Genomic DNA, 27096 nt, shown 5'->3' with positions numbered 1-27096 from the left:
CTCCATTCACCAAGGACGCAAGATGTCTATAGAAGCTTCCTCTGGGTCCTGACGGCCAGGACCTCCAGGGAGCTGGCCCACAGCTTAAGTAACACGGATGTCCCCCACACCCACAGGGATGTTGGCAGGGCCCCCGCCTCGGAGCTCAGCCCAGGAGCTGGGGGAAGAAGAGCCTGGATGTCATCTCTTTACTCCACCTCATCCTCCTCCCACACCCTCGGGCCAGGTGCTCCCTCTTGTATCCCATCTCTGTCTAGAAGGGATTTCTTTACAAAACCAACTCGTCCTGCGGACTGCAGCCTGGGGACTGGGCTTGGGCTCTGACGGCCAGGTGGAGACTCAACTGCTGAAAGGGAAGCATATGCCCATTTCCCAGGAATAAGGGGAGCAGGCGCCCCTGGGAACCTGGGCCCTGCACTCCCCTCTGGGTGTCTGTCAGCCCGGCTGCTCTACAGGACACCACAGACGGGGCGGCTCATAACAACACACATTTATTCCTCGCAGTCTGGAGGCTGGAAGTCCGAGATCACAGCACAGGCGCAGTCCGGTTCTGGTGAGGACCCGCCTCCTGGTTCATAGAAGACTATTTTCTTGCTGTGTCCTCATGTGGTGGAAGGGGCAAGGGAGCTCCCTGGTGTCTTCTTCATAAGGACACTGATCCCATGCACGAGGGCCCCACCCTCATGAGCTAATCACCCCCCAGAGACCCCACCTCCCAATACTGTCACCCTAGGGGTTAGGATTTCAACCTATGAATTTTGAGGACTCAAACAGTCAGACCACAGCACTGGTGGAGACTGGATTTGGATGAATGAATGAATGAACAAATGCGGGAGTGGAAAAGGAGTGAACTGTGAAGGGACAAAGTCAAGTCCAATGGAGATTGAATCTCTGTCCCTCCCAGAGGCTGCAGAGCTGGCAGCCCGGTGTGTGTGTGCCACAGAGTCACCTGCCTAGCCTCAGCGGTGGCCCCGCCTCATGTCCTCGCTGCTGTCATGACCAGACAGAGCAATCCTGTGTTTCGAGAGCACTTGCTCTCCAGCAGCCGCTTTCGCTCACGGCCACGTGTGCTCCTGGAAAGGGGCACTGAGCACGGCCGGCGATGCTCTCAGCCCCGCAGACACTGCTCTTAGCTTCACGCCATTCACCCCTCTGAACAGAACCCAGGATTCCCGCCAGCCGTGCCAGTTCAGTGCACACCGGTTGATTATCAAAAATGAGGTTTTCTTCTTTCATAAAAGTAGATACTCTCTAAATCCATTTTCTCTTGACTTTTTGCATCCGGTCTGTGCAGAGGAGGGCCTGGGGAAAATGGCTCCTGAATGCAAACTTGAGTTTTCTTCCCCTACAAAGGCAAGCCCTCCTCTTCGCTGTGTCCGGGGGGTGGTCGGGGGTGGCCCCTGCCTGGCACAGCCACCGGGCCGGGCGCAGTGATGGCTCTGAGCCACGAGCCCTCCACCTGCAGTGGAGCTTCCATGGGGCAAGCTCCATGGGGGTTTGAGGAGTTTATCAAACGTAAAGCTGCTTTTAAAACCTGAAGGGTGTGGAATTGGCAGCTGAAAACTACACACAGTATTAGTGTTTGCAGTGAGGGTGAAGGTGATAAGTACACTGTGGTTCGCTCATTGCTCACGCATGTTGGCTCTAATCACAGCAGCGGACCCATGTGGAATGACGCCCACCATCCAGGGCCCCGTGTCGCCTTGATGTGCGTGGACTCAACTGTCTGCCAGTGACGCTCCCAGGTTAGTGCTGTCAGGGCCCATCCACAGGTAAGGAGGCTGAGCTCCTCGCCTCCACGCCTGCGCCTCGGCTGAAGCCCCCACCCTCACGGCTGGCAGACGTCCCCAGCCACCTGCAAAGGGCGTGTACAGCTCCTTCTGCTGACCTGCCAGTGGCCCACCCCACCCTTGAAACCCTCTGAGCCCTGGCTCTGCGTCACCAAGCTTCCTCGTCACGCTCGGATAACCCTGCTCGGTCCTGCTTTCTATCCTCCCAGCGGCGGGTACCTTCTCCTTGGCCCTCTGCCCGACTCCCTCTGCCCTCTTTTCCTGTGGCCTTCCCGGCTGGCCTGGCTACCCAGAGTAAACCTCCTCACCTTTGACGTTGACAGGGTAACCACCTCCTGGCTGCTCCCCTCGCCCACATCTGTGGCCCGCAGCAGCACCCGGGGCCGGTAGGACCTGAGTGTGTCGCTGCCAGGGCCCCACGTGCCTTGGACAGTGACCCTTCCCCAGGCCCTCCACTGGCCCACAGTGCTGGCCAGTCTCTCCCTCACCCCTGTCCACCTCTCACCTCCAACCTCGCACCCTCGCCTGCTCGGTCTCCCGCACACGGGACATGCGGGGTGCCCCCATTCACCTCATTCCACCTACAGCAGCCTCACCATGTGGGCGGGGCTGCAAGCTCTCCCCAGGGCCGTATGGAGGCCACTCAGCCCCCAGAGCCGACGTCCACGGAGGGGCCACCACCTGCATTTCACGGCACTTGCCAGTTTTCTTCCTGCGATGTCAATTTTATGTGTCAACCTGGTTGGGCCCCAAGGTGCCCAGAGAGCTGGTCAAACACTGTTCTGGACGTGTCTGTGAGGGCGACTGGGGATGAGGTGAACATTTGAAGCCGTGGTCTGAGTAAAGCACTCAGCCCCCTCCAGGGTGGGCGGGCAGCACCGGTCTATGATCTGCGAGGGCCTCAATAAGAGAGGATTTGCTCTCACTGCCCGTCTTTGAGCTGGCACGTCGGTCTCCTCCTGCCTCAGACTGGAACTCCACCACTGCTCGCCTGGTCTCCAGCTGCAGACGGAGACGGCTCATCTGGGGACTTCTCAGCCTCCAGAATCATGTGCCAGTTCCTCATAATAAATCTCTCTCTCTCTCTGAATATGTACCCCACTGGTTCTGTTTCTCTGGAGAACTAACACAGACTGATACATCCCAACTCCAGCTGCAGGCTCCTCTGGCTTAGTGAGGGCATCAGCACCAGCATAACCCCGGAAGAGGGGGTGGAACTCAACCCCCTGTGAATTCTCTCCCTCCTTCCTGCCCACGCCCACAGGCGCCCTCCCCACAGGCCAGCCGGGCTCAGGCTCACCTGGACGTGGCTGAGAACTGGGAACCACACCGTCAGGCCAAGTCCCCTGTGACCCGTCCTTCCGCCCTCTGAGGGACCGCAGGCTGCCCCCACAGGAGAGATGGGGTGGGCTGGGCATGAGGGCAGGATCATCAGCTCCTGGGCTGGGATCACAAGCTCTGTGGTCTCCCCTCCCCTCTCCGCCCTCAGAGTCCTCACAGCTCTCTCTCTCTCACTGAGTTTCTTTCTTTGAGTTTCTTTGTATCTTTCTGTCCAAGGTGAGGGGAGCACCAGATCGATGGGAAGGAAGGTATTAGCAGGCGAGTCCAATTTTAAAATAGGAATTAGGAGTCAATTCTGGTGGACTCTGAAGGGCTTTATCCAGAAACAATTTGTGGGGCAATCACGTGGGTATATGGGCGGTGACCGAGAGCGGCCAGGCGTGGCGGCTCCTCCTCAGGGGCGTGGGCCCCTGGGTCACCTGTGCTCCAAGAGCTCATTTTAAATGATCTGGAAGCTCCTCCCTGTTTCTCCACAAATGGCCCTACGTTCTCATGAATCCTATTGCTGGGATGGGTGGATTCCGAGTGGGGACAATGGGTTTGAAAAAGAAGATGCATGGATGTCAAATTAGACATCATTATATTCTATATATTCTCTATGAATTGTTTCTTGAAGAGAGTGAAGTGTAAATAAATATACAATAAACAAAAACATGAAATGAAACATCAGACTTCTGCTTTTGGGAAGCAAATGGAAAGTGCTGGAGAAAGTGTCCTGCTCTTGGGGTGCTGAGTCCTGCCCTGAGCACCAGGGGACAAGCCTGGAGCTCAGCCCCGGCCCTGAGCGGGAGCCCGTGTCCTGGCTGGTTGTCCAGAGGACGCCTCGGGCCTGCAGGGCAGTGCTGGGTGAGATGGGGTTTGTTCAGGGGGCAGGCGCCCACCCGTATCTGAAAGAGGAGGAAAAGACGGCCGAGACGGTGGATGCCCGGGGGAGGCGCTTCCTCTAAGTCAGGAGACAGCATCAGGCAGGGCTGGCCTCGCCGGAGGGCAGGTCTCGAGCATCCCTGGGGGCTTGTGTGCAGTGACTAGGCGGTCATCTCGGAGGGGCCCACAGTGGGGAGGCTGCCTGGGTGCTTGGGCCAACAGGACTCGGCCGCCAGCCCCTTTGAGCTGAGAGTCGATCAGTCCGTGTTTTTCTGAAATACGAAGTACCCAATCCCGCTGCCCTTGTCCTCCAGTGCGGGCCCTGAGCTCCTGCTGCCTCTAATCCCTGGAAACGGCTCTGCCCAGCCAGCTTCACAAGTCATCAGCCCAGAGGCCCCCAGCTGTCTGCACTGCTCAGTGTCTGAGCTCTGCTGCCTGGAGGTGGCCCGGGGCAGAGCAGAGGCAGCCTGTGGTGGCCCCAGGCCCTTGGCTGCCACAGAGAACAGCACCCTCGGGATGCTTCCTGCCCCGTGGCCACATGCCCGGCCATGTGGGCTCCAGAAGGGACCAGCAGCTGCCCGGAGGGCTGAGAGCGGCCCAGGCTACCTGGCATGCCTCCTTGCCCTTTTTTTTTGCGGGTCTTGGGGCCTGACGTCATTGCTAGGATGGCTGAGGACCCTGCACCTAAAGTCAGCACCACGGGCACCTCTGTTCCAGCTGTCCTGGGCCTGGTGTTTGCAGACCTGGGGTCCCAGGCTGCCAGGGAGGACCCGGCTGTCCATCCCTCGCTCCATTCAGCACGTCCTCTTGGGCACCTCTCTGCCTGGTCTGGATGGCACGGGGGGCAGCCCTTTCCCTGGGTTCGAGGGTCCAGCAGGGCAGATAGAAGAGACTCCCAGGTGGAGCATGTGGTGATCGGCTGGCTTGGCACGCAGGGTCGCCAGTGCCCCACAGAGGCCTGTCCACCCTCCACCCCTCTTTCACCCTCATTTTGGGGGCGCCCAGCATGGGGGGCTGCTCAGCCAGGAGACTGAGCTCTGCAGGTCCCCCCGTGGCTGTTTCTGTTTGGGGCACGGGGACAGCACCAGGTGGGGAGGCCCCCAGGGGGAGAGTCAGTGTTTCCCTGGGAAGAGCCGTGTCTGATGAGGAGCTATGCGTCCCCCGTGGACCTGGGTCCTGGTCTCATGGCCACATGTCTCTGGGCAGTGGGGGCGTCTGTAAGCCTCTGGACTCTCAGTGGTGATTGCACCCCGAGCCTTCCACAGCACACCCAAGCTGGACACTGGAAACGATCTTGGTCCGCAGCCTTGGGGACTTAACATAACGGTAGGGACCCCTCCCCTGCCCCGGCCTCCTGGACCAGAGACCTGAGGACTGAACACTGCTCGTCCCTGTGAGCTGAGCAGGCTGAGCAGGAATGAGACAGTGGGGCCCCTGCCCGCCGGGAGCTTCTGTTCTATTAGGGGGTGCAGGGGCAGGAAACCAACAAGGGTTCCAAGTGGATGGTGGGCTTGAACAGATACCAGAATTGTGCCGGGGCCACGTGCCTCTGGGGGAAGACAGCTGAGGAGCCCTCCCAGTGCCTCCTGCTGGCCCAACCCCTCCATCTCACTGACGCCCCCATTTCCCGGGAGAAGCCACAGCCTGATGGGTGCTGTCTCTGTATGCATTCTCATGGGCCTCAGGAAACCCACCGCTCCCCAGAAGGGGCTCCTCCCCAGGATGAGGGATGGGACCGTGGGGCTGGAACTTTCCCAAGAGCAGGCTGCCTGAGTGAAGATTCTGTGTCCTCCTCCTCCAGGGCCTACTCACAGGTCCCGGAGGAATGCCACGGTGGCATTTCACCCTAGGGACACGGGAGCGGGCAGAGCCGTCAGGACAGGGACATCCAAGAGTTCCAGAGAACAGGGAGAGGGGCTGGTGATGGAAACCCGAGTCCCCCACAGCATGACGGATACCCTGGCCCCCAGGGTGCGGCAGGCTCTGCAGCCGGGCTGAGGGCGGGGCTGGAACTGGGCAGCCACACGACCGTCCATGCAACACCCAGCCCCGCGCAGGGAAGGAAGGTTTACCCTCTGGACCCACATAGCCACTGAGCACCCGAGATGCCCAGAGTGAGGTGTGTGGTGGGTGTGAAACACACCCTAGATCCCAGACTGAGTATTGGAAAAGTAAAAGGTCCCAGTACTTGTCCCAGTACTGTCGAGCCTATGTTGCAATGCCAACACGTCTCTAGGGGACGGCGCAGCTCTGATGGGCCCCTCCAGAGGCCCTAGGTGCACAAGGTTGGGGGAATACGGAGACCCTGCTCTCCCACTTCCTCTAGGTCCCCGAGCCAGGGCTGGGCACACACCCGAGCCCCGCGACTCACTGGGGAATGACAATGAGATGAAGAGACACAGAAAGTGACGTTGTGGGACAAGCACCCCGTGGGACCCGGGGTCGCCCAGCATGATGCCCTCCAGCTCCAAGCCCAAGGTGCCCTGGAGCCCCAGGCAGTGTCCAGGGTGTGGATGTGAAGGACAACGGCCAGGAAGACAGAGGTCAGGGATGCGGGAGGAGAGCCCCAGCATGAACAAGAGAACAAGAGGAAAGAGAGGAATTGAACCAAAAAGAGGCAACGGAGGAAGGGGGCGGGGCTCCAGTGCAGGGCACCCCCTAGAATCGGGACCACACGAGACGCACAGCCTGCCAAGCCCCTGCCAGCCCGGCTTCCGTGAGCATCTCCGCTGGGCCGGCCTCCCCTCCCCCAGGGGAGGTGTCCCTGTCTGATTTGATTTGGGATGTTTGCAGGTTTTGAGACGGGCGGTTCTCCTCATTGCAACAGCCTTTGAGCAAAGTCTCTCCTCGTCCGGATTTGTTTGTCCTTGACCCCCATTAGCACACAAGGTCATTTTATGGTCGTTCCACCCTGCAGCGTTTTAAAAATAACTTTTATTATTATTATTATTATTTTTCCAGGTTTATTGAGGTATCATTGACAAATAAAACTGTACTATATTTAGAGTGCACAGCGTGATGACGTGATACATGTGTACACTGTGACGGATTCCCACAGTCGGGCTAACGGACACTCTGTCCCCTCGCCCTGTCACCTTTGCGTGTTGGTGAGAATGCTCAAGATCGTCTTTCTCAGTAACTTTCAAGTACACGACACAGTATTGTCAACTACAGTCCCCATGTCCCCCATTAGATCCCAGGACCTACTCACCTACTGCTGGGACACAGCGCCTCCGACCAGCCTCTCCCCGTCCCTCCCCAGCCCTCTAACCACTGTCCCTTCTCTGTTCCTGAGTCTGCAGGTGGTATTTTCCCAGCATAGCAGGAGGGGGTTCCTGCAGCCCACAGCCTGGAGGCCCAGGTGGAGTAAGGGGACTCCTGAGAGCCACATCCCTGCCACTCAGACTCTCCGGCGGGGCGGCACCTCTCAGGTAGGGACACGGGCCTGGGGGCATGGAAGCCCTGAGCCTCACCCCATCCCCAAGGAAGGAGGGCATGGGAGTGGTGTCAGCAGAAGGGGGTGTCAGCAGAGTGGGGTAAAAATGACATTCCTAAGGAGAGTATATTACAGATTATTCATTTACTGAAAACCAGCAGCTGATAAATATTGAATTGCAGTTCTTCACAAATACACCAATTATCCCCCTGGAAAGCAGGAATTAGTGCTGCAGAGCGGTGCGTCACTAAATGTCACTCAGCTAATTGAATTTCTTGATGGACTCGAATATTCCCAGTTCTGAAATTTAGTCAGACAACGCACAGGTTCCCATGACTACAGCTCTTCCCGCGAGGTTAGGGAGGGAGGGCTGGGGTCCTGGGAGCCCCTGAGGGGTTCCCCTGTTCCCTCTCAGTGGACAGGGCCAGGGCAGGAGTGCCTCATTGGAGGTGACTCTGGGACGCCCTCACCGCCTGGACACTGGCCATACGGCATCTAGGTCCACCCCTTCTGGCCCATCCCCCATATGGACACTGGGGTGGCCTTCTCCCAACCAGTCTCCCAGGTCACATTGTCCAGTGCGGACACGTCCTCGGTTCCCAGGCACTGGAGGAGGAGGTCGCAGCTCCCTCCAGCCACACAGCCCATCTCGCTGCCCCAGGCACACAGATTTCCCGACATGGGGGACATTTCAGCAACCCACGCCTGCGGACAGGCTGTCCTGCAGTGTCGGCTCCGTGATCCTTGCTTGTTGTTTGAAACTCCCACTCATCTCTCAATACAAAGTGTGTCTCACCCTCCAAGAGGTGTTTACAAGTTGCTGAGGGAGAAGTAGCCCCTTCTTTCCCCAGATGCCAGGGCGCTTTGGACATAGTAATCTCTCTCCCTCCCTCCCTCCCTCTTTGCTTCCTTCCTTCTCTCCTCCCTTCCCTCCTCCCTTCCCTCCTCCCTCACTCCCTCCCTTCTTTCCCTCCTCCCTTCCTTCTGTCCATCTATATTTTGAGTCCCTGCCGTGCCAGGTCTGTGTCTCACGGTGCATGGTCACCAACCTGTGCACGGCTGGGCTCTGCCCTCCCTGGGCACCTAGCACGTCCTCTTGCACATGCACTAGGGGATCAAAAAGACTTCCTGCCCCGGAGGTTGTTTTCCTGGGAAGGACCAGTCCAGGACCAGGGCTTGGAGACTGTTCTGGCACTATTTCTGGGATCCTGTTTCATCAGTTTCCTCTCTCACCTCCTCAAACTCTCCCATCTGGTGGCTCATCCTCTGAGCTGCTAAGTAGACCTGCAGGTCTTCCGCCTTCAAAACCAAACCAATGAGCTTTCCTATCTCTGCATCCTTCTGCATCGCAAACTCTCATCCTTGACAGTTAAGCCCCTTAGAAAGTCCTCTTCGTTCCCAGCTCGCTTCTCATCTGCCTCTCACTCATAAACCCGCGAATAGCTCTCCGGAACCTGCTCAGCCACGACCCCTCTTTGCTCTCATCTCCAGGCCAAGGATGGTGACTGGCTTTTCTTCCTGCCTCCTGCGTACCTGCTGTGCGGAGCCCCAAACCCCATCAGATCTCCCCCAACCCCAGCCCTTACAGGAGCCTGGCGGGGGTGGGGGCGGGGCAGACGAAACCGCTGAGCAGAGCAGAAGGAAATGGTCAGCTGGGTTAAAATACTGTTTGCTACATGAGAACAAGTGTTTGCTCCATGAATCTCGCGTCTCGGCTCCCAGTGCAGGTGAGCCATCTCTGCAACAATTCAATAACATTCATTCCTCAAGTGTTCGTCCAGCCCCCCATGTGCTGGGCGCTGGGGGCGAGACGAGCTGCCTCCCTGTCCTCCCAGTGCCGGGCAGACACGGGACCCCAGCGTGGGGACGGCAGCCGGCCCTCCTGGGTGGCTTGGGCCGAGTGTCCCTCCCCACAGCCTTTGCAGGCTGCCCCTGCCTGCACCCCGATCCGGGAGAGGAGTGTTCTGCTGCGCTCTCGTCCCTTTTTATTAAGGGCCTGAGATATACTGCGAGCCGTTACCAAGGCCGGGAAGAGAGTGCAGTTATTAAAGTGTTATGGGGGATGTCTTCCTTCTCCTCCACATTCATAGTCCATTTGTCATCGAGAAACGGATCTGTAGATAATGCAGGAGTGAAACAAAGTTCATCTGAGGAAACGCATTTCTCGGGCCCATTAAAACACTCAGCAAGTGCCAGGGGTCAAAATATTCCAGATGGCGCCAGTCTGGGGGCGGGGGCGGGGGGAGAGGACAGGGCTGTGGGCCCTCTGTCCCCACGCCCCGCCAAGGGCTATCACCTGGAAGGGCTGGTGGGGGGAGACGTGCCAGGCGCCTCTTGGCCAGGGCTTGTCACTAGTGGGGAAGCAGCAATGTGGGGGGATTTTGAGAAGAGGGATGAGGCTGTGGGGCACTTGGGGTGGGAAGGCTGAAAGGCAGGCGGGAACGGCAATCGGAGGGAAGAAAGGTTGGGATGCAAGAGACAGAAGACGCTAGTATGCAGGGGTGGTGACGGCCTTCCCGGCACTGAGCCACCGTCCTCTCCGGCTGCTCGGGCAGGAGTGCCAGCGGTCGGGGGCTGGAGACCCTCCCAGCCCTGTGGGCTCCAAGTACGGCCCTGCTCCAGGCGAAGCCTGCTGTCTCCATCACCCAGGGACGACAGGGACACCAGGCACCAGACCGGCCCTCTGAGACGGGAGGAATCCCTGCAAGAGCCCCTCGACCTGCTCCCCGGTCTGCTCTCCCTATACCTGTAGGCCATCTGGGGTCCAGGATGTCGGGGGAGGGGGGGCTTGGTTCTCCTCCTGCCGACTCCGGCTACAGTGAAATCAGCTCTCAGACCTAAGGCCAAGGTCCCCACTGTGCAGGGATGTGCTGGCCTCAGAGGGGCTGTGCTGAGCTAGGGGCCCCCTTGGCTCTTGGGAACTTTTCCATTGTTTTTTCTTCATAATCCCAACAACCGCCATGTAAGGCATTTACATGCTCGTCTCACCTAATCATTCCAACAGCTCCACAGGGGAGGTATTACTGTTCTTCCCATTTTGCAGATGGGGAAACTGAGGTTTCAAGTTCAAGTAATTTTAAGAGGTTCAACCCATGAGTGAAATTCACAAGGACTGGAGCCAGATGCGTTTGTATGGTTGTCTCGTGTCGTCCTGACAGCCCTAGGTTGATGTAATTATCATTCTGGCTGGCGGAGATGTTGAAACTCACAGAGGCTGAGTCGCCCAGTGTCACCAGCTGGCCAGGATGGGGCTGGGACGGAGTCCTGGGCAGAGCCATCCACTCAAAGACAGTGCCTCCGTGTCGCCCAGGCTCCCGTCCTCTGGCCCCTGCAGCCTCAAGGCGTGTCCTGCCCCTTAGCCCTGGAGGCCCAGGAAGCACACCCACTGCCTCCACGACTGGGCTCCTCACTAAATTCAGGTTACACACCGAGACCCTCCAGGCAAGCCAGGAGGTGGGTTATGGTTACCTGCTCCTCTGGGTGTAGATGAAGAAGGCATCGAGGAGGGGTGTCCCTCTGGGAAGGACGGGGGCTCCTCATCACTGGGGTGTGGTGACACCCCGTGAAGGCGGGACTTCTGAGCTTGCTCCTGGTCCTGCTGGAAGGTGTGCGGGCCTGAGGGGGCAGGCTGGGAGGTCTGTGTCCAGCGCAGTGAAACTGACCCGCCGCAGCAGAGGAGCTGGATCCCACTGCGTCTGAGCCCTCCCCACAGCCTACAGGAGGGACAGCATCTCCTTGCTCTGCTCCTGCACTCACCATGGCCTGAGGGTCTGAGCACCCAGAGGGTGAGGTGAGCTACAGAGAGACCCCTCGTGTGCTGGGCATGGTGGGTAGGGGGCTGTCACATAGGGTCCCAGAGACCTGTCAGTACCCTTGACCCACCCCCCAAAGCCCCTGGGATGCCTGCACTAGGAAAGGAAACCTTTTCTTCTCTAAGTGGGGACGCACTGATGGAGGAGATGCTCCTCATAGGAGGAGGCGAGGCGAGGTGAGGGAGAGGAGATGCTGTGTGGTCCAGCTAGGGCCGATGCTGGGGCGTCTGAGAAGGTTCTTTCTGCTGGAAAAAATTGGAAAGAGACTAATTCAGGGGGAGGTTTGGATATCTTTAAGCTGAGCTGACCCTCCAGCAGACTTCGTGTCCACCGTCACGGGCTCTCGCTCTGTCCTCCGAGACACAGAGAGCTCTTCACTTGACTGCAGAACAGTCTCCCGAGACTCGCCGGGGCGGCTCACCCCCAGGGTTCTTTTTTCTTTTTATTAACAAACACAGTCTTCATCAAAAGTGGATGTACTGTCAAGATTCTAGAGTTTTCAACCATTTGTTAAAAATAAGTAATTTTTCGAAAGCAGAGACGCAACAAGGAGCTGGATAAACAGCAGCTTTTCATCAGAAGTGTTTTGGGGAATCTGTTCCAACGTGCCCAGAGCTCTCACGGCCCTAGACCCCGGGGTGCGGGGGGAGGTGGGGGCTGCCCTGCTCCTGGGCTTACAGTCCGGGGGCGATACAGACAGACCGGCCCCCTTCTCATAACACAGCTGATTGCAGAGCGAGCTGAGACGGGAGCCAGGCTGGGCGCAGAGTTGGGTCAGCATCGGAGGCACAGGCTCGGCCAGCAGGCTGCCGCTCCTGTAGTTGCTTGGTGTCTGGTCTCAGGGAGGTGGTCCCCGCTGTGGCCTTGCTGCCTGTGGGGTGGATCCCTGACGGCAGGCCCCGGATCAGTGCCGGCTGAGGCTTCATGTGGGAAGGGCTGACCACATGTGGCCTAGAGCTCAGTGAGGGTCGCGCCGTGCAGGCTCTCCACAGGGCAGTCAGCAGCAGACCAGCTGCTCCTGGGCCGTTGGCGGAGGAGGCTTTCTGTGCCCACTGGCTGTTGTCACAGTGACGCAGACAGCCTCCTCTCCCAGGGTCCTCCCAAGAGAAGAAGTGGCCGTATGATGCTCATGCAGCTTTGGGAAGACAGGACCCACACATGTGGACCCACTGGGCCATGTCAGGGCCACTGTGGGCCACACTCCCTGAGAAGGAGGGGACGTGGTGGTCACTCCTCTACCTGTCAGGCACCAAGGAGCATCTGCAGCAGGAGAGGACTGGGGGTACAGCGGAGGGAACCCGGGGTACAGCTCAGGGAGGGGACAGGAAAGTCTGTGGGATGCATGGGGGGCAGCAAGGGTGGAGGACACCTAACCAAACCTGTGCGACAGGGAGGCCTTGGCAGTGACATGTCAGCTGAGACTGACAGAGGGTGTCCACAGGGAGAGAATTACAGTGCCTTTCACAGATGGGCAAAGTGAGGCTCCCAGAGGCGAGTTGCTTTTTAGGGGTCCAGGGCTGGTAATTAGCAGAGACTGGCTGAGTGGAGAAGACACCAATGTCCACGCTAATGGCAAACCCTGTCTGTACCAGCCTTGCACTGGTTCCCCAGGTCCCCGACGGCTCAGCTCCAGACCCCTCACAGGGCAGCCCCACTGTGGGACCCTCTGTGGGGCTGTGATCATGCAGGCTTTCTGTGCAATTTAGCTGGTTTGTTCTGACAGGTGGGGCCCACCCCTGGGATGGGACCAGCTAATCCGGTTAACGTGCCTTTAATTAACTGGCTGGTGCTGGCAGAGTGCCTGGGAGGCCCCGTATGCACAGAGGCCCCTGCTCACTGCCGGCTCCTCTGGGGAGGCAGCACATCGGGGGAGCGAGTTCTGGGCAGGTTTTTACATATCTACTTATTTTTTCCAGGGATTTTGTATGAAGGTGGACAGTAGAAGGCTGTAGTGCAAGGGCTGGATTCTGTTAGCGGCAGAGCTGAGTGACCGGGCAGAGTCCACGCTCACCTAGAAGTGCGTGCTCAGATGGGGGCACACTGGCCTCCCTTGGCCCAGGGGTCACCGTCTTAGTGTGGAGTCTGGACTGTCCAGGGAGGCCAGAGGTGGGTGTGTGTTGGGGGGTGCAGATCCCCATGAGCCAGGCTGAGGAGGCGGATTCTACACCCAGTTCTATGAGATGAGCCTGAGGGGCCTTTAGCAGGAAAGTGCCTGGGACTTCAGGATGGCTGGAAGGGTGTTTGCATTTGCAAATACTGAGGAGCACGGAATAGATGGACCATAATGGAGTGGAAGAGGGGAGAATAGTTAGTGGTCTGAGAAAGTGGTAGGGATGGGGGATAGTCATTGAAAGAGACAGAGGGAGGAGGAAGAGAGAGGAAGGGAGAGACAGAGACAGAGAGAAAGAAAGATAGAGAGACACAGAGAAAGAAAAAGCGACAGATAGACAGAGAGACAGGGAAAATGAGAGACGGAGACAGAGAGAGGCAGAGAGCAGAGAGGGAGGGAGGGAGGGAGAGGCAGGCAGAGGGGGAGGACAGACAGCAGGGCCAGCGCCAACACTGGAGCAGGAAGGAGGAAGCCTGGCTCCCGGGTCCACGGCTACGAGTGTGAGGGTGGTGGTGTCATCACTGTGATGGGAAGGATAGAGAAGAGGAAATGAGGGTAGGAGATCAAGAGGTTATTTACAGACATGGGACATCTAAGACGCTGGCGACTCTTCCAGAACAGACACTTTTGCCAGGTGCTGGGCTCTGGAGAGAGGGGCAGGGCTGGATGTAAAGTGACAGGAGACGGTGGGCAGAGGAGGGGAGTCCAGCGAGCCCCCATGTGTGCATCAGGAGGGGCCCCAAGAGCCCAGAGGGGAGGGGAGCAGGAGGATCTGTTCATGGGCGGAGGGGCCAGTGTCGGGGGCGAGAGCGTCCAGGTAGGCCTGCCACAGACATGTTGGTCCCCGCACGCGCTCCTCATCTCCTTCCAGGCCCCAGCCTCAGGAAGACGTGCATTCAAGGGGAGGGAGGGGAGGGAGGTTGGGCCCGTTATTCCCTTGGGATCTTTGCATCCTTTTTGATCTCAGAGGAGAAGGTGAGGAGGAGGAGAGACGTTTCTGAGGCCCTACTGTGTGCCGGGCGCTGTCTTTGGTCAGTATACCTGCCTTCTCTCACTTAATCCTCAAGCACTGAAGGGGTCACTGCTCTGAACCCCGCTCTCGGATGGGGGAAGGGATGGTCGGGATGAGGGGACTGCGGGAAGACAGTGGCTGTGGGAGGTGCTGGCCGGGCCTCAACCACGTCTTCTGACTCTGAAATAAGGGTCAAGCTGTGCCAGCTTGAAGCGGGACACGTGTGTGTCTCTAGGTGAAGAGAAATGGAATAAGATATCCCATCAGAGTCGGCCGCCCTCTTGGCTCCTGGTGAGTGGCTGGGCCCGTCTGGCCTGGTGGTCCTGGTCCACTGGTGGACAGCGATGCAGGGAGTGGGGGGGGGTGTCTGGGTTCACCAAAGGGGCCTCTTTGAGTTAAAGAGGAAACGGGGCCAAGCCCAGAACTACAGCGAGTCCGACCTTCTTCTGACCCTCAGCACCAGGATGGGCGTGGCCCTTGCCGGCGTGTTCTGGCTCTCACTGGGCCTGGTATGAGCCTGCGGCCTGGCTGTGGCTGTTTTGTTTTGTCACTGTGCCCTCCCTGCCTGGTTGACTGGATTAACCTTCAGAATGGACCGTGGTGGCTGGCCACTGAGTGACAGTCTGAAAAGAGCAAATATTGACTCCCCACCCCAGGCAAGAGGCCGCTTGACCTCCTGGGGAGGGAGCCCGTCTGACGTTGCTCCCCATGAATCGACGGGAACCTCTGGGTCAGTACATCTTAATGTCCTTTCAGCAGAAATTGATGTGTCCCCTCCTACTGTTACAGCATTGGGGACGCCAGGAGGGAGTAGGCCGTCGCCGTGCCTCCATCGAGTGGGTTTCCCCTCAAAGCTTCATCCAGCCCTCTTGAGCAAGATGACCAAAGACCCCTCAGATGGGACGGGCAGCCCCCTGACGACTCATGGCCCACCAGGCCCGCTCCTCACTCTCCACCCCCATGGGGAGAGAACAGGGAGAGACCGGTGGAAATGCCAACACGTGTCACCCACCCCGGGGGCGGCTCCCCCCTGTCAGCCAAGCAGGTGTCCTGTCGCATCTTTGGAACACAGGGAGGACGGAAGCCGGGTAGTGAGGCAAAGTGGCCAAGGTGGGGTGCAAGAAAGTTACCTCTCCTTCCTGGGATGTAGGCTCCACGGCCTGCAGAGCCCTCCCGGGGCTCTGGGGCCAGCTTCAGGCAACGGGAGGGCCCAGGACCGCAGGGACTGCTCCACCCTCACCCAGACCTGGGTGACGGCCACTTGGCCTGCGGGCAGGGAGCTGATGTCCCTGGGCCTCAGGACCTGGTGGGAGGGTGAGGAAGAACAGCTTGTTACGGAACATGCGGGGGGACGGGCTGGACTTGATCACGGCTGTGAGTGAAGTGTGGGAGCCCCGAGCCTGCACAATGAAGGGCCTGCCTTTGCTGGGGTGTGTGAGCTCCTCGTCCCCAAAAGCATCCCCAATATTTAAAAATACCCACTTCCTCTCCCAACTCCCATCCCAGATCATGTGACCTGACCGCTTCTTTTTATGAGTTTACTGAAAGTCCTTCTCCGGCCCCGAGCCTCTGAAGCCCGAGGATGTTGGTGACTTTAACCAGAAGACCTGCCCCAGCCGGAATCCAGAACTCTTGTGTGTGCAGACAAGGCCCCGCCGCCGTGGGGGTCATGGGGTCTCATCAAGCGCCCATCTGCCCATCACTGCTGCATAGGCACAGGGGGTCTGGGGGCCAACCTGAGCCGGGCCCTGCTGGTGATGAGCACGCGGCCCAGGACCTTGGCCGGCCCGGAGAACCGGCACGCTCCTCCTCAGATAGACTCCCGGCCACTGCCACAGGCCAGTCCAGAGGTGCCCTCAGCGCCTAGTAGAGGCCAGCGCGGGCAGCTTCCATCTCCCGACTGTGGCCCGGTGATCCAGCCTGAGCTCTGCCCCCTCACCTGAGAGCTCAGGGCCCTCTGGGCACCGGGAAGACAAGGGGCCCAAGTCCAGCCGCTCAGACCCCTCCCGGGGGTATGATGGGAGGAAATGGAGCCCCAGGGCAGAGGGTGGGGGGGGGGAGGCAGGGCGGCCCCAACTCTGCCTTCCTGGTGTGGCTGCGTGAGCCAGGGGCCCCGTGGTGCCTTGACAGAGAGATGGTCACGCTGGGTCTCCTCACTCCCACAGAGTGGGATCCTGCTGTGGGGAGCGTGGTGGGGGCTGCAGCAGCGGGGTTGGCCGCTGCCATGGCAACCTCAGCACCAGCAACAGCAGACATGGAGGGAATTGAGGGGCTTCAGGAAGAGGCACACCACTTCCTTCCTCGTTTATTCAGGCATCTCACGAGAATTCACCCTGTTGTCTGCTCATGAGGAACAGTTCACCCTAGCAGAGGTTGGAAGGGCCATCCTCAGGACTGAGTGTGTTCGTGGGTGCTTATGAGCCTGTATGTGTGCCAAGTGTTTGAATGCACTTTGCTACCCACCTGCTGAATCTGAGAACTGGAGGGTGAGTAGGTATCAGGTGAAGCAGGGGGAAAACGTCTGAGAGGAAGAATAATACTGGAGGAACCACAAAGAGTCCAGAGAACTTGGCCAGTGGTCAGCAAAGAGGAGTGGCAGGACATGAAATGGGGGAGGAGGAAAAGGGTCAGCTCATTCAAGGCCTTAGCAGTCTTGTTAAGGAGGGTGGGCTTGATCCAATAGAGAGCTGAAACCTATAAGGTGTTGAGAGAGGGAGTGAGATGAGCAGCATGTGTTTATGGAAGACCACTCTGACAAATGGGGAGACTGAGGGGCTGAGAGTGAGGGGCTAGGTGGGAGATCACAGGAGTCCAGGTGAGAGGAGATCACACAGAGAGGGAGAAGGGTTACTGACCGGCTCAGGGGCAGCAGCGATGGCACGTGGTGATGGTTTGTCCTAACCATGGAGGGGAGGTCATGGGAAGATGGGCACCCCACGTAGTGGAGCCATTTCCTGAGGAGAACAGGACTACTGGGGCCGGGGTGGGTGGGGGGCGATGGGCACCTGCCTGCATGTTGAATGTGAGACTCAGAAATGGCTGTATCTCTGCAAACTCATGTTGAAGCCCTAACCCCCAGTGTGACTGTACCTGGAGCTGGGGCCTCTAAGGAAGTAATTCGGGTTAAATGGAGTCATTAGGGTTCTATTCCATAGAACCGGTGGCCTCATAAGAAGAGACACCAGAGCTCCAGCTCTCTCTGCACGTGAGGACACAGTGAGAAGGTGGCCATCTGCAGGCCAGGAAGGGCCCTCACCAGGCACCGACCACGCTACCACCTGTCCCGACCTCCAGCCCCAGGACTGAAATGAGCGTCTGTGTAGCAGCTGCCGGGTGGTGGCGTTTCTACGGCAGCCTGAGCTAAGATGGACACTCAGGAGAGACGTCGGGAGGTGGTGGGGCATATGTACACTTGGGACTCCCATCTAGGGCCAGGACAGCAGAGGTGTGCATGGACGGGGTTTCAGTCTGATTGATCGCAGGAGCCCTCCCCAAAAGGTGAGGCAGCAGGGCACAGCGGAGGCTGGAGCGGCCGGAGAGACAGGGACACAGGAGCGAGGTTTCACAATCGACCTTGGAGGGAGAGAGCAGAAGGCTGTGTGGTGCTGGGAATGAGCACTGATGGGCTTGTAAATGGGCAGGAATCAGGAACGTGGAGGCAGGACTCCACCAGCACCCTTCTCCAGGGCTCAGCCATGTGCCTCTGCGTCCTCCCCTCTCCCTCCGTCCTGGGCACCTGGGCTTCTTCTTGCAGAGACCGTCGTGGCATCAGCAGCCCCTGGGCATATGAGTCCATGTGGGCGCCGTGGCCCTGGCAGCCGTGGCCAGCCTGGGTCCAGAGGTCCCACATGGCTCCGTGGTGCTCTCCGTCACTGCCCTGCAGCCCCCAGGCCTCTGCCCCCATCTTGCCTCCCCCACTCCTGTCCTGGACCCTGTGCAGTGGGCGAGGAGAGGGGCTGCGTGGACACACCCAAACGCCCTCTTGGTGGCCTTTACCTCTCGGGCCTGTCAACCTCCCCGCCTCGTCCACGACTTAATTAGAAATGGCCCTGGGCGTGCTTGGCTGAGTGCAGGCAGTTCTGACTGGGCTAAGCTCTACAAAATTACAGGTTTTTAATACCACGAAATAGCTAGATTACAGGCCTGGTGCCCAGTAAGCGTACCCAGTCCTGTGGCTGCATCCACAGAAGGCGCAGAGCCGTCTGGCCATGACCACCTTGAGCCCAGTGTTGGAAGGGCCAGTGTCCCCACAGCCCCCTCCCACGCCCCTGCTCACCAGAGCCGCCTAACCCCTGGGGCTGGCCCTGACCCACCGCCAGCTGCCTGCTAGCTGCTGGCCATCTGGGAAGTGGTCCACTCTGGCTCAGACCCTCAGAAGGAAGTGGCTCTTCTGGTCCATGGGGGCAAATACCCCTCCCTGCTTGCTGTGGAGACCGACCAGGCTCAAGTGTGACCATGCAGTATGGCCCTGTGTCAGCAAGGGGGTGACAGCTGCGCTGTGTGCTGCTCCCGCTGGGGCGGCAGTGACAGGGCGGCGACTTCGCATGGAGCACGGGGAGCTCAGCCCCAGCACCCCTGCCGCCAACAGGCTCCCTGCAGAAACCTCGTTCCCGGAGCTCCCGGCTCGGGTGGGCAATGCAGGCTGGGCATGGCCGGGTCGGGCTGTGAGGGGCGGGAGGAGGAGGACACGAGGCCAAGCCTTGGCGTGGGCAGGTGTTTGTCCAGCACACCCGGGCTGGACAGAGGGCCTGCAGGGCTGGACAGGCCGCCTGTCCTGCGGCGCGGGAGGGAGGGCTTGCAGCTCCTGAGGGCCGTGACAGTCACGAGAGCGCCAGTGATTAGGATGCCATCGATCTCAATGTAACAACCGTCATGTCAGCAATGATCATAACAACCGTGAGTCGGTGATTTATGGAGATGGTAATGATTATTTTTGTAATAGTAAGTTAGAGGGATTTTTGGCAATAGATCAATTTGAAGGAAATTGAAATATAGTTTTTAAGTGAGTGACTAGGCTGGAGGAAGAAGTAAACATGTGTGTGTGTGTGAACGGGAGCCCTTTGTCCTAACCTGGACCCAGAACCAGTGAGCACGTGTGGACTCAGGACTCTGAACAGGGCTGCTGAGTTAATTGACCCCCAAACCCTGAAGAGAACTGACTGCTGGGATATTGAGATTCGGGTCCTGGGTCCCCAAAATGTCCTCGAGGACCACAGAGTTTAAGACTGCCAGACAAAGGAAGATAGGAACTCAGAACGAAACTCTGCTCTGAGGGGTGTGTGGCTGCCTTCCAGACCGTGAGCGCTGCCCGGATGGCAGAGAAGTTTCCAGAAGGTTCCAGTGCACACGCTTTGGGAGGTGGCCCCAGATCGGCCGTGTGAGTTTGTCCGTGTTCTTTCAGCTGCGTGCCCTCTGCTTGTCCCTGTCACAGCCAGGCTTTCCCGCTCCACTCTGCTTCTGCTTCCCTTTCCTCGCCTCCGACTCGCTCTACAAATGGCCCGCGTGGGCCTTCTTCCTTCTCTCTGGCTGCACCTTCCCTCCTGTGCGGTTCCTGCTGTCCGTCCCCTGGGGGATGGAGTTCCTCAAGGATAGTGTGAGGCCCTCTTTCTTCTCATCCGCCTCCCCACACCGTCTCTCTGGGTGACCTCACGCATGCCTGCACCTTCAGGTGTGGACCACATACAGATGGCTCCCACATTCCCACCTCCCGTGCCCACCCAGCCCAGGGCTCCATAAGTCTGCCTCCATCCTTCCCCTCCCTCCCTGATACCTCTTCATGGGTGGCTCATGGCTCCCAGGTCAACATGCCCAAACCCAGCCCCTGACACCTCTCCCTCTCTCACAGAATGGCACCAACACCACCTGGCAGAAGACGCCGTCCCTGACTCCTCCCAATCCCTTATGTGCCCCGTAATAGATCATGTTCCAAGTTTGGCCGATTCTCTGTCTCAACCAACTTTGAGCTTGGGAGTCATGCTCAACCAGGACCCAGCTCTGTCCACTCCAGCCACACTGGCCCACCTCCCTCGTGGGATTCTGTGGTGCCCAACCTAACCCAGAAATGCTGTCACCTCCTCTCTCTGTCCTCACTCCTTTCAGCTTAAGTCACCTTGTCCCCGAAGGCTTTTCTGGTCTCATAGATCAGGTCAAATCTCCTGGGATGGAGCCTCATAAAATTGTGTATGTCTCCTGCATAGCACTTGTCACAACTGTGATTTTATATTGGTTTGTGTGGTTATTTTAATAATGCCTATTTATCCCACGATATTGTACACTTCATGAGAATGACGATCGTATCAGTTTTACACATCACTATTTCCTTATTGCCTGGCATGAAGCCTGCCTGTAGTAATCATCCATCCATCCATCCTTCCATCTCTATCCCTACCCCTATCACCCCTTCCTTCCTCCCTCTCTCCCTCCATCATCCATCCACGCACGCATGCATGCATCCATCCATCCATCCATCCATCTAGCCAGGTGACAATTACTGAGTACTGTGCACCAGTCATGGATGCTGTACATAGATTAACTCAATTGGTACTCTCAACAACCTTATGAAGCAGTAATAACTGTTGTTATTAACGTCGTGTTCCAAAAGGAAACACTTGGCTTGGGAGAGTTAAGAACTTGTCCAAACAGTAATCATCAGACCTCCAAATCTGGATGAGTCATCTCCAAAGCCCACACCCTCCCCATGGAGCCCTCTTTGAATTGGTCACCTAAATTGACTCATCCTGACATCTCTCCCCTGAAAGTTCATGTTCCCAAAGCCTGACCCCACAAGAGCTATGGAATCTTTATGGACTCCTGATCCTTGCTCCTGTTTCTTAGACCCCACGGAGATGCCCGCTCATATGGCAGCTGACTTGCTGTGGTCAAGAACTCGTGGGCATCATGACCTTGCCAGTTGTCAACTATGGGACTCTCTGTGTGTTACTCAGTATTTCTGAGTCTTGGCTTGCTCCTGAGATTGGAAGGGGGTTAGAACCTGCCAGTGGGATTGTTGGGTGTTGATCGCACATGCGGGGAGCCAGGAAATGGGCGATAAATGGTGGCTCTTGCATCTTCTTTGCCTCCTGAGGCCCACAGCACCTCAGGTGTGGTGTGGAAGTGAGACACAGTCCCCTCCTCCAGGGAGTTCAGTCTAATGGGAGAGCAGACAATGACCTGGGGGGATGAAACAAAGCTGCACAAGCAAGGCGGTGGGCTGGGGAGAGACCACACAAGCTCTGTGCATAGAGAAACACTTGACCTTGATCTTGAAGGGGCAGGATGCTTTCATACTGGGGTTGCAGGCGGGAAGAGGAAAGGAATGTGTACTATTTAATACCTGCTCTGTGCCAGGTGTTTACAGTCTATTATCTCATTTAAATCCTCCTAAGATTTCTGCCTGGAAGGTGTTTTGCAAATGAGCAAATTGACCAAGGATATACAGCTAGTAATTGTTGGACTCGGAATCCAAAACCCCAGTCTCTCCAGCCCTCCAGACAGCCGTTCCACCACATTACACTGCATCGTCTTGGGGGCTAAAACAATCCCTGGCAATGAAAATGGGAACATTCAAACAGATTGGCATGAAAGTGCCTGGCATTTTAAAGAAACTTAATTTTGAGGTTGGGGTGGGAGAAGCAGTTGTTGCAGAACTAAAGGACCTAGATGTTTGGCTAAAGAATTTGAATTTCAACTTGACAGCAACGGGGAGCAGTGGGACATTTTAGGAAGGGGAGAGGTAGGCAAATATGTGCTTTAGAAAGGTTGCGTGGTGACCACATTTAGAAAGGTTACGTGGGGAGCAGATTGGAGGGGGTGATGCTGGAAGGAGACAGACTGTGCAATTGTGTGGCAGGGGATGCATTTGTTACCTTTGCCTCATTCTAGTCCCAAAAAATGTTTAGTCCTGGGTCTGAGAGAACCAGGGACCATAGGAGAACAAAAGCAATGAAGTGTTGAGTATAATTACACTAAAAAAATCGAGCAGCCGTGCTAGCAAAAGGGCACACAAAGTCATTGCATGAATTCTGAAAATCGTTGGCCCTCACAAAAAGAATCAGATTCAGATCTGTCTCCAAGTTCTTTTCCACTCTGCCCCATCCCACAGAAGTGGTTCCAGGAAAAGAAGAAATGTCAACAATATCCCAAGATTTTCCCAAATATGGAGACCAGTGACCAAGAAGTGAGTAGGCAGCCTGAGGAAAAGTTAAGACAAAAAATTATTGAGACTAGAAATCCTTACTGACCATGATAGGATCCCAGTAGAGGTGGGAGGACCACTGAGGGCTCACCATCTTCCAAGTCTCTGTGCTGAACTAAAGGTGGGATCTACTTAAAAAGACGGAATAAATACCAATTAGGTGGAGGAGTGAAGCCTGGAAAGGTCATTTGGAATCTCCTAGAAGGAGGTTAGAGTCAGACTTACGAAAGTGTGTGTGCCCATCTGAGGACCACTTGCCATGTGGTCTTGGCTACTTGTTTTGGACAAACTAATACCAACAAGAACAAACCCACAGGGACCCAGCTACCCAACTACATCCCAGAGGGAAAACAAACAAGCTTCAGATAATCTGAGGGTCAAGGAAAGTCATCCCACATTCCAGAGCAAACAGGATGCCCAGACGGACCTGCCCATTCGGGAAGAGAAGGTTGAAAAAGAAATGGTCTGGCAACTGAGCAAACTTGTTGGAAAAGAGGAAGAGGGAGGAGAAAGAGAAAGACAAGGATGACACAAAAGAAAGAAAATAGGACATAAAAAAAAGATAATATAACTTATGAAAGAAAATTTTCTGTGAATTAGTCAAAGGCTTAATGAGAACACAGTTGGCACAAGACAAGCGCTCAAGATGAGATGATTAAAAAATGATAAGAAGATAATGAAGATGTCAGAGCTCTGGAGACAAACTGAGGTGAGAAGTGCCACAATTTCCAAACTAAGATATTAATGTATATTAGCAATCAAAGAGATGTGGATGAAAATTAAGTTGTTGACACAAGAAATGGTCAGGCGTACTAAGAGTGAACAGGCACAATAAAGCGGGGGTTGTGAGAATGCGAGAAGATGATACTTTTGGAAACAAACAAAGGCAATCCAAAATGATTGAAATAACAAATTAATAGAACAGAAAATGTCTTCAAAGTTATAAGAGAAGAAAACCTTCCTCCTAAAGTGAAGAACTGCCTCACGCATCAGAAATGAGCACTGCGCTGCAGAAGGGCTGACAGCAAGACACACCGTGGAGGCAAGAGTTCTTGCCCAGTGAGGAGGAGAGAGAAATCTCCAGGCATCCCAGGGGGAAACAAGCAAGTAGATTCTAAAAAAGAGAAACGCAGGCTGTTTCCTTCTTCTCAAGGCATCATTCCACGCCGAGAAGTCGTGGAGACATGTCTACGAGTTCGGGGGGATAAAGTTCCCTGAGCTGAGGGTCATTGATTATAAAGGCAATGGCAGACCTTTTAAAATACACAATGACTCATGCTTCCTGCTTAAAAGAGCTCCTTTATGATGCAACCTCACCAAGCAAAGGGTAACTGTTGAAGACTCGGGGAGTGACGGGTGGGCTTACAGATCATGAGCTCCGGCTCTGGGGTCTCCCCAGCTATGGGGCTGCGCACATCCCCAGGCCCCTCCCGTGTAGGGGGACAGTGGAGTGCCCACCTTGGAGCCTTAGTGAGGGTCAAGAGGAAGAGCTGGGTGCTGGGCTGCAGTGGGGAGCAGAGAGCAGCACCTCGTGAGTGCTCTTGTCACGTCAAGTCAGAAGACATGGAGGTGACGTAGGTGGGGTTGGTGGGAAACGGGACTCCGCAATTTTAAAGCAAGCCGGCTTTCTTTATATGAAGGCCAATAGATTAAGAAATCCCATATATGCAAGATGAATAAAATCCTATGTAGGCAAAAGTTCAGGAAATTATAAGCCATTGGAAAAAGCATTTGATTGCATAATCCACATAGTGGAGTGTCGGGCCAAGGAGCAAATGACAGCAACAAATCAATGAAGGAAGAAGGTTTGGAAAAAACTCCCGTGTGTCAGCTGTGTGCACTGATTACGACACGTTTACATGTAGAATGAGGATCAAGCAGCCTTGGTGATTATAGACCTTAAAAAAGTCACGTAACTAATAGGAATCGGAAGGAAGCACTGGGCCGGGAGAGGAGGTCGAGCTGAGTCCCTCATCGTTGATAGCAGATTGGGTCAACGGAGAAAGACCAGAATGTAAAGACACACACACTCGCTTACACACACTCGAGTATAAAATCTCTCAAATCTATCATTGTTTCTTGTATTTTTTTTCCTAAAAAAGATCTTGTTGGAACCAACGTTTCTGTGGTAAAGAACCGCAGGTCAGCAATTCCCTCTGTTTCACTTCAAATTATTTTTTCATGTTAAATATAATTGAAATTAAATTACCTAATTTAAAAAATATGTATAGAACGACCCCCGTCCCTCCCTCCCCTTCCTTCCTCTTGTCTCCCCCACCCACCAGCCTGCAGCTGTCTGGGGGAGGTTTCCCTCGTATGAAGACAAGCTTTTCCATTTGCTGAGATTTGGGGTGATATTTTGCTTTCTATATTAAAAAGAAATTAATGCATGTATGTCATTTACACAAAAATAAGGTAAAACTCCACCAAAAAGAACAAGCAGATGGTGTTTCCTAGCTGTATGGACACCCCTCACTTGGCCGTCTCTTGTCCTTGTCCTAGGACAAACTGGGCTGGTGGGGGGGCATGCGTTGGGGGGGCTGTGAGATGTAGAGCTTTCTGGAAAGGCAGCTGGTACAGGTGAGCGAGACTGGAAGCTTCTAGAAGGAGGGCGTGTGGTGAGCAGGCAGGCACTGTCTTCTCTCCCTGTCAGTTACCCCGCCAGGTCATTGGCAGGAATTTGGACACAGACCGCTCAGAACTGAGCCCCTGGGGCGGGTCCTGTGCTGGTCCTGCAGAGGAGATGAGCACCTGCAGGCCCAGGACACTTCTCTGCACAGAGGAGGCAGGGACTCTGGAGCTGTCTGGAAGCAGCTGGGGATGCTCATGGGCTCAGCCAAGGGTTTTGTGACAGGTGGGTTCTGGTCATCACAGAATCCCAAAGAGGTGACCTTGGGGTCAAAGCAAAGGCACCAGAAGCCAGGGTGGCCACACTATGGTTTCTGTAAATGTCCGTGTCTCAGCCTGAATCGTGACGGGCCAACGGCCGTCCTCCTGCTCCAGGCATCCCCGCAGCCCTGGGAGCCACCTGTGGGGTGCAGGAGCCAGCTGGTCCTGCTGGGTTCACCCGGGTCTCAAAGGCAAGCTCTCCGAGCAGCTCCTCCAGTTTTGGGATCACTGACTCTGGACAGCCTTTCCTGAAAGCACTTGTCTGGCCCTTCTGTGTATGTGTGTGTGTGTGTGGACACTAGCACGTGCATGCTTACACTTGTGTGTTTGTGTGTATTTGACACTGGGGTGTGCGTACCTGTGGTTTATTGAAACCAAGAACTTCATTGAATCAGCATGTCTGACCATTCTCCCTGACTCTCTCCACACACACCTGCTCCTGGCTCAGTTGCGCCTCAGCGTGGCTTCTGTAAATCAATCTGTCAGTTTATCAATCCATGCTAGAATGGAGGCAATGATCAAATCTGGCAATGAGGTGATGACTTTGCTGGTTGCATTTCTTCTTGAAAGAAGCAATTGGTTGGGTAACGTTTGTTGGATCTAGCTTAACCTCATCTTGCGGCTGCCTCCTTCCCTCTCAGGATGGGTGCTCGGGGTCTGCACCACTCTCCTCTCCCAGCGCTGAGACAGCAGACTTCTTTCCCATGGACACAGGGTGGCCCCCTCCCCAGTGGGGCACGGTCAGGGCAGGAAAGTGACGGAGCATCATAGATGGGAAGAAGTAACGATTTTAATACCACCAAAGGAAGATGCTGCATCGTGCTTTACAAATAGGCCCAACAATATTAAGATTAGAATCTGAATAAAAATAAAGCTATAAATCAAAAAATAAGATAATAAAATACAATCAATATTGAAATAATGGCAGTAAATGGGCACTTTTGATGCAGTCTCTCTTTTCAGATACAGGAAGAAAATGCCTTCATAAAACTCTAATAAATCACTTTGGTTTAATCACTAGAATATAACTGGAATTTATAGTCTCATCTGAGAGGCATTCATTAAAGTAACACATTAGCTCCTCATCTATGACAGTTCTGGAAAAAGATGGCATTATTTTGAGCTTTTTTATTTAATTTATTTTAAAATTAATAGTTTATTAGTTTTATATCTTTAAACATTTTGCTTAAAGCATTAATCTCCTTTCTCTATTTCTTTTTTCCTAATTTCAGAGGTCATTTTGTGTGTTTATTTTATTTTTATGGACTCAGCATCAGTGGGGATTTTTCTGAAAGGGTCCCCAAGTGACCCTCCCTATCTTCTCCCACGGTATTTCATGAACTCAGGACTGGAGGCCTGGTCACTCAAGACCCCATTTCTAAGTCATCGGTGGCTTAGAAAAATCAGGCTCTCTGGGTGGGTAGGTAGATAGGTAGATAGATAGATAGAAGATAGATATAGATATGTAGATAGATAGATATAGAGAGAAAATAGGTAGGTAGGTAGATAGAGATGGATAGATAGGGATGTAAATATATATTTCTCTATCTCTTTCCCTTTCTTCCCCAAAATGTTCTCTCAGTAATGGCCACTTTCTGTGTTTCAAAGCTCAGCCCAAGTTCTAGACCCTGTTCTTTAAGCAGACTTC

The sequence above is a fragment of the Ceratotherium simum genome, chromosome 25, assembly GCF_057802395.1.
Source record: "Ceratotherium simum simum isolate JZ-2026a chromosome 25, ASM5780239v1, whole genome shotgun sequence".
Classification (NCBI taxonomy): domain Eukaryota; kingdom Metazoa; phylum Chordata; class Mammalia; order Perissodactyla; family Rhinocerotidae; genus Ceratotherium; species Ceratotherium simum.
Note: the sequence above shows the minus strand (reverse complement) of the source record.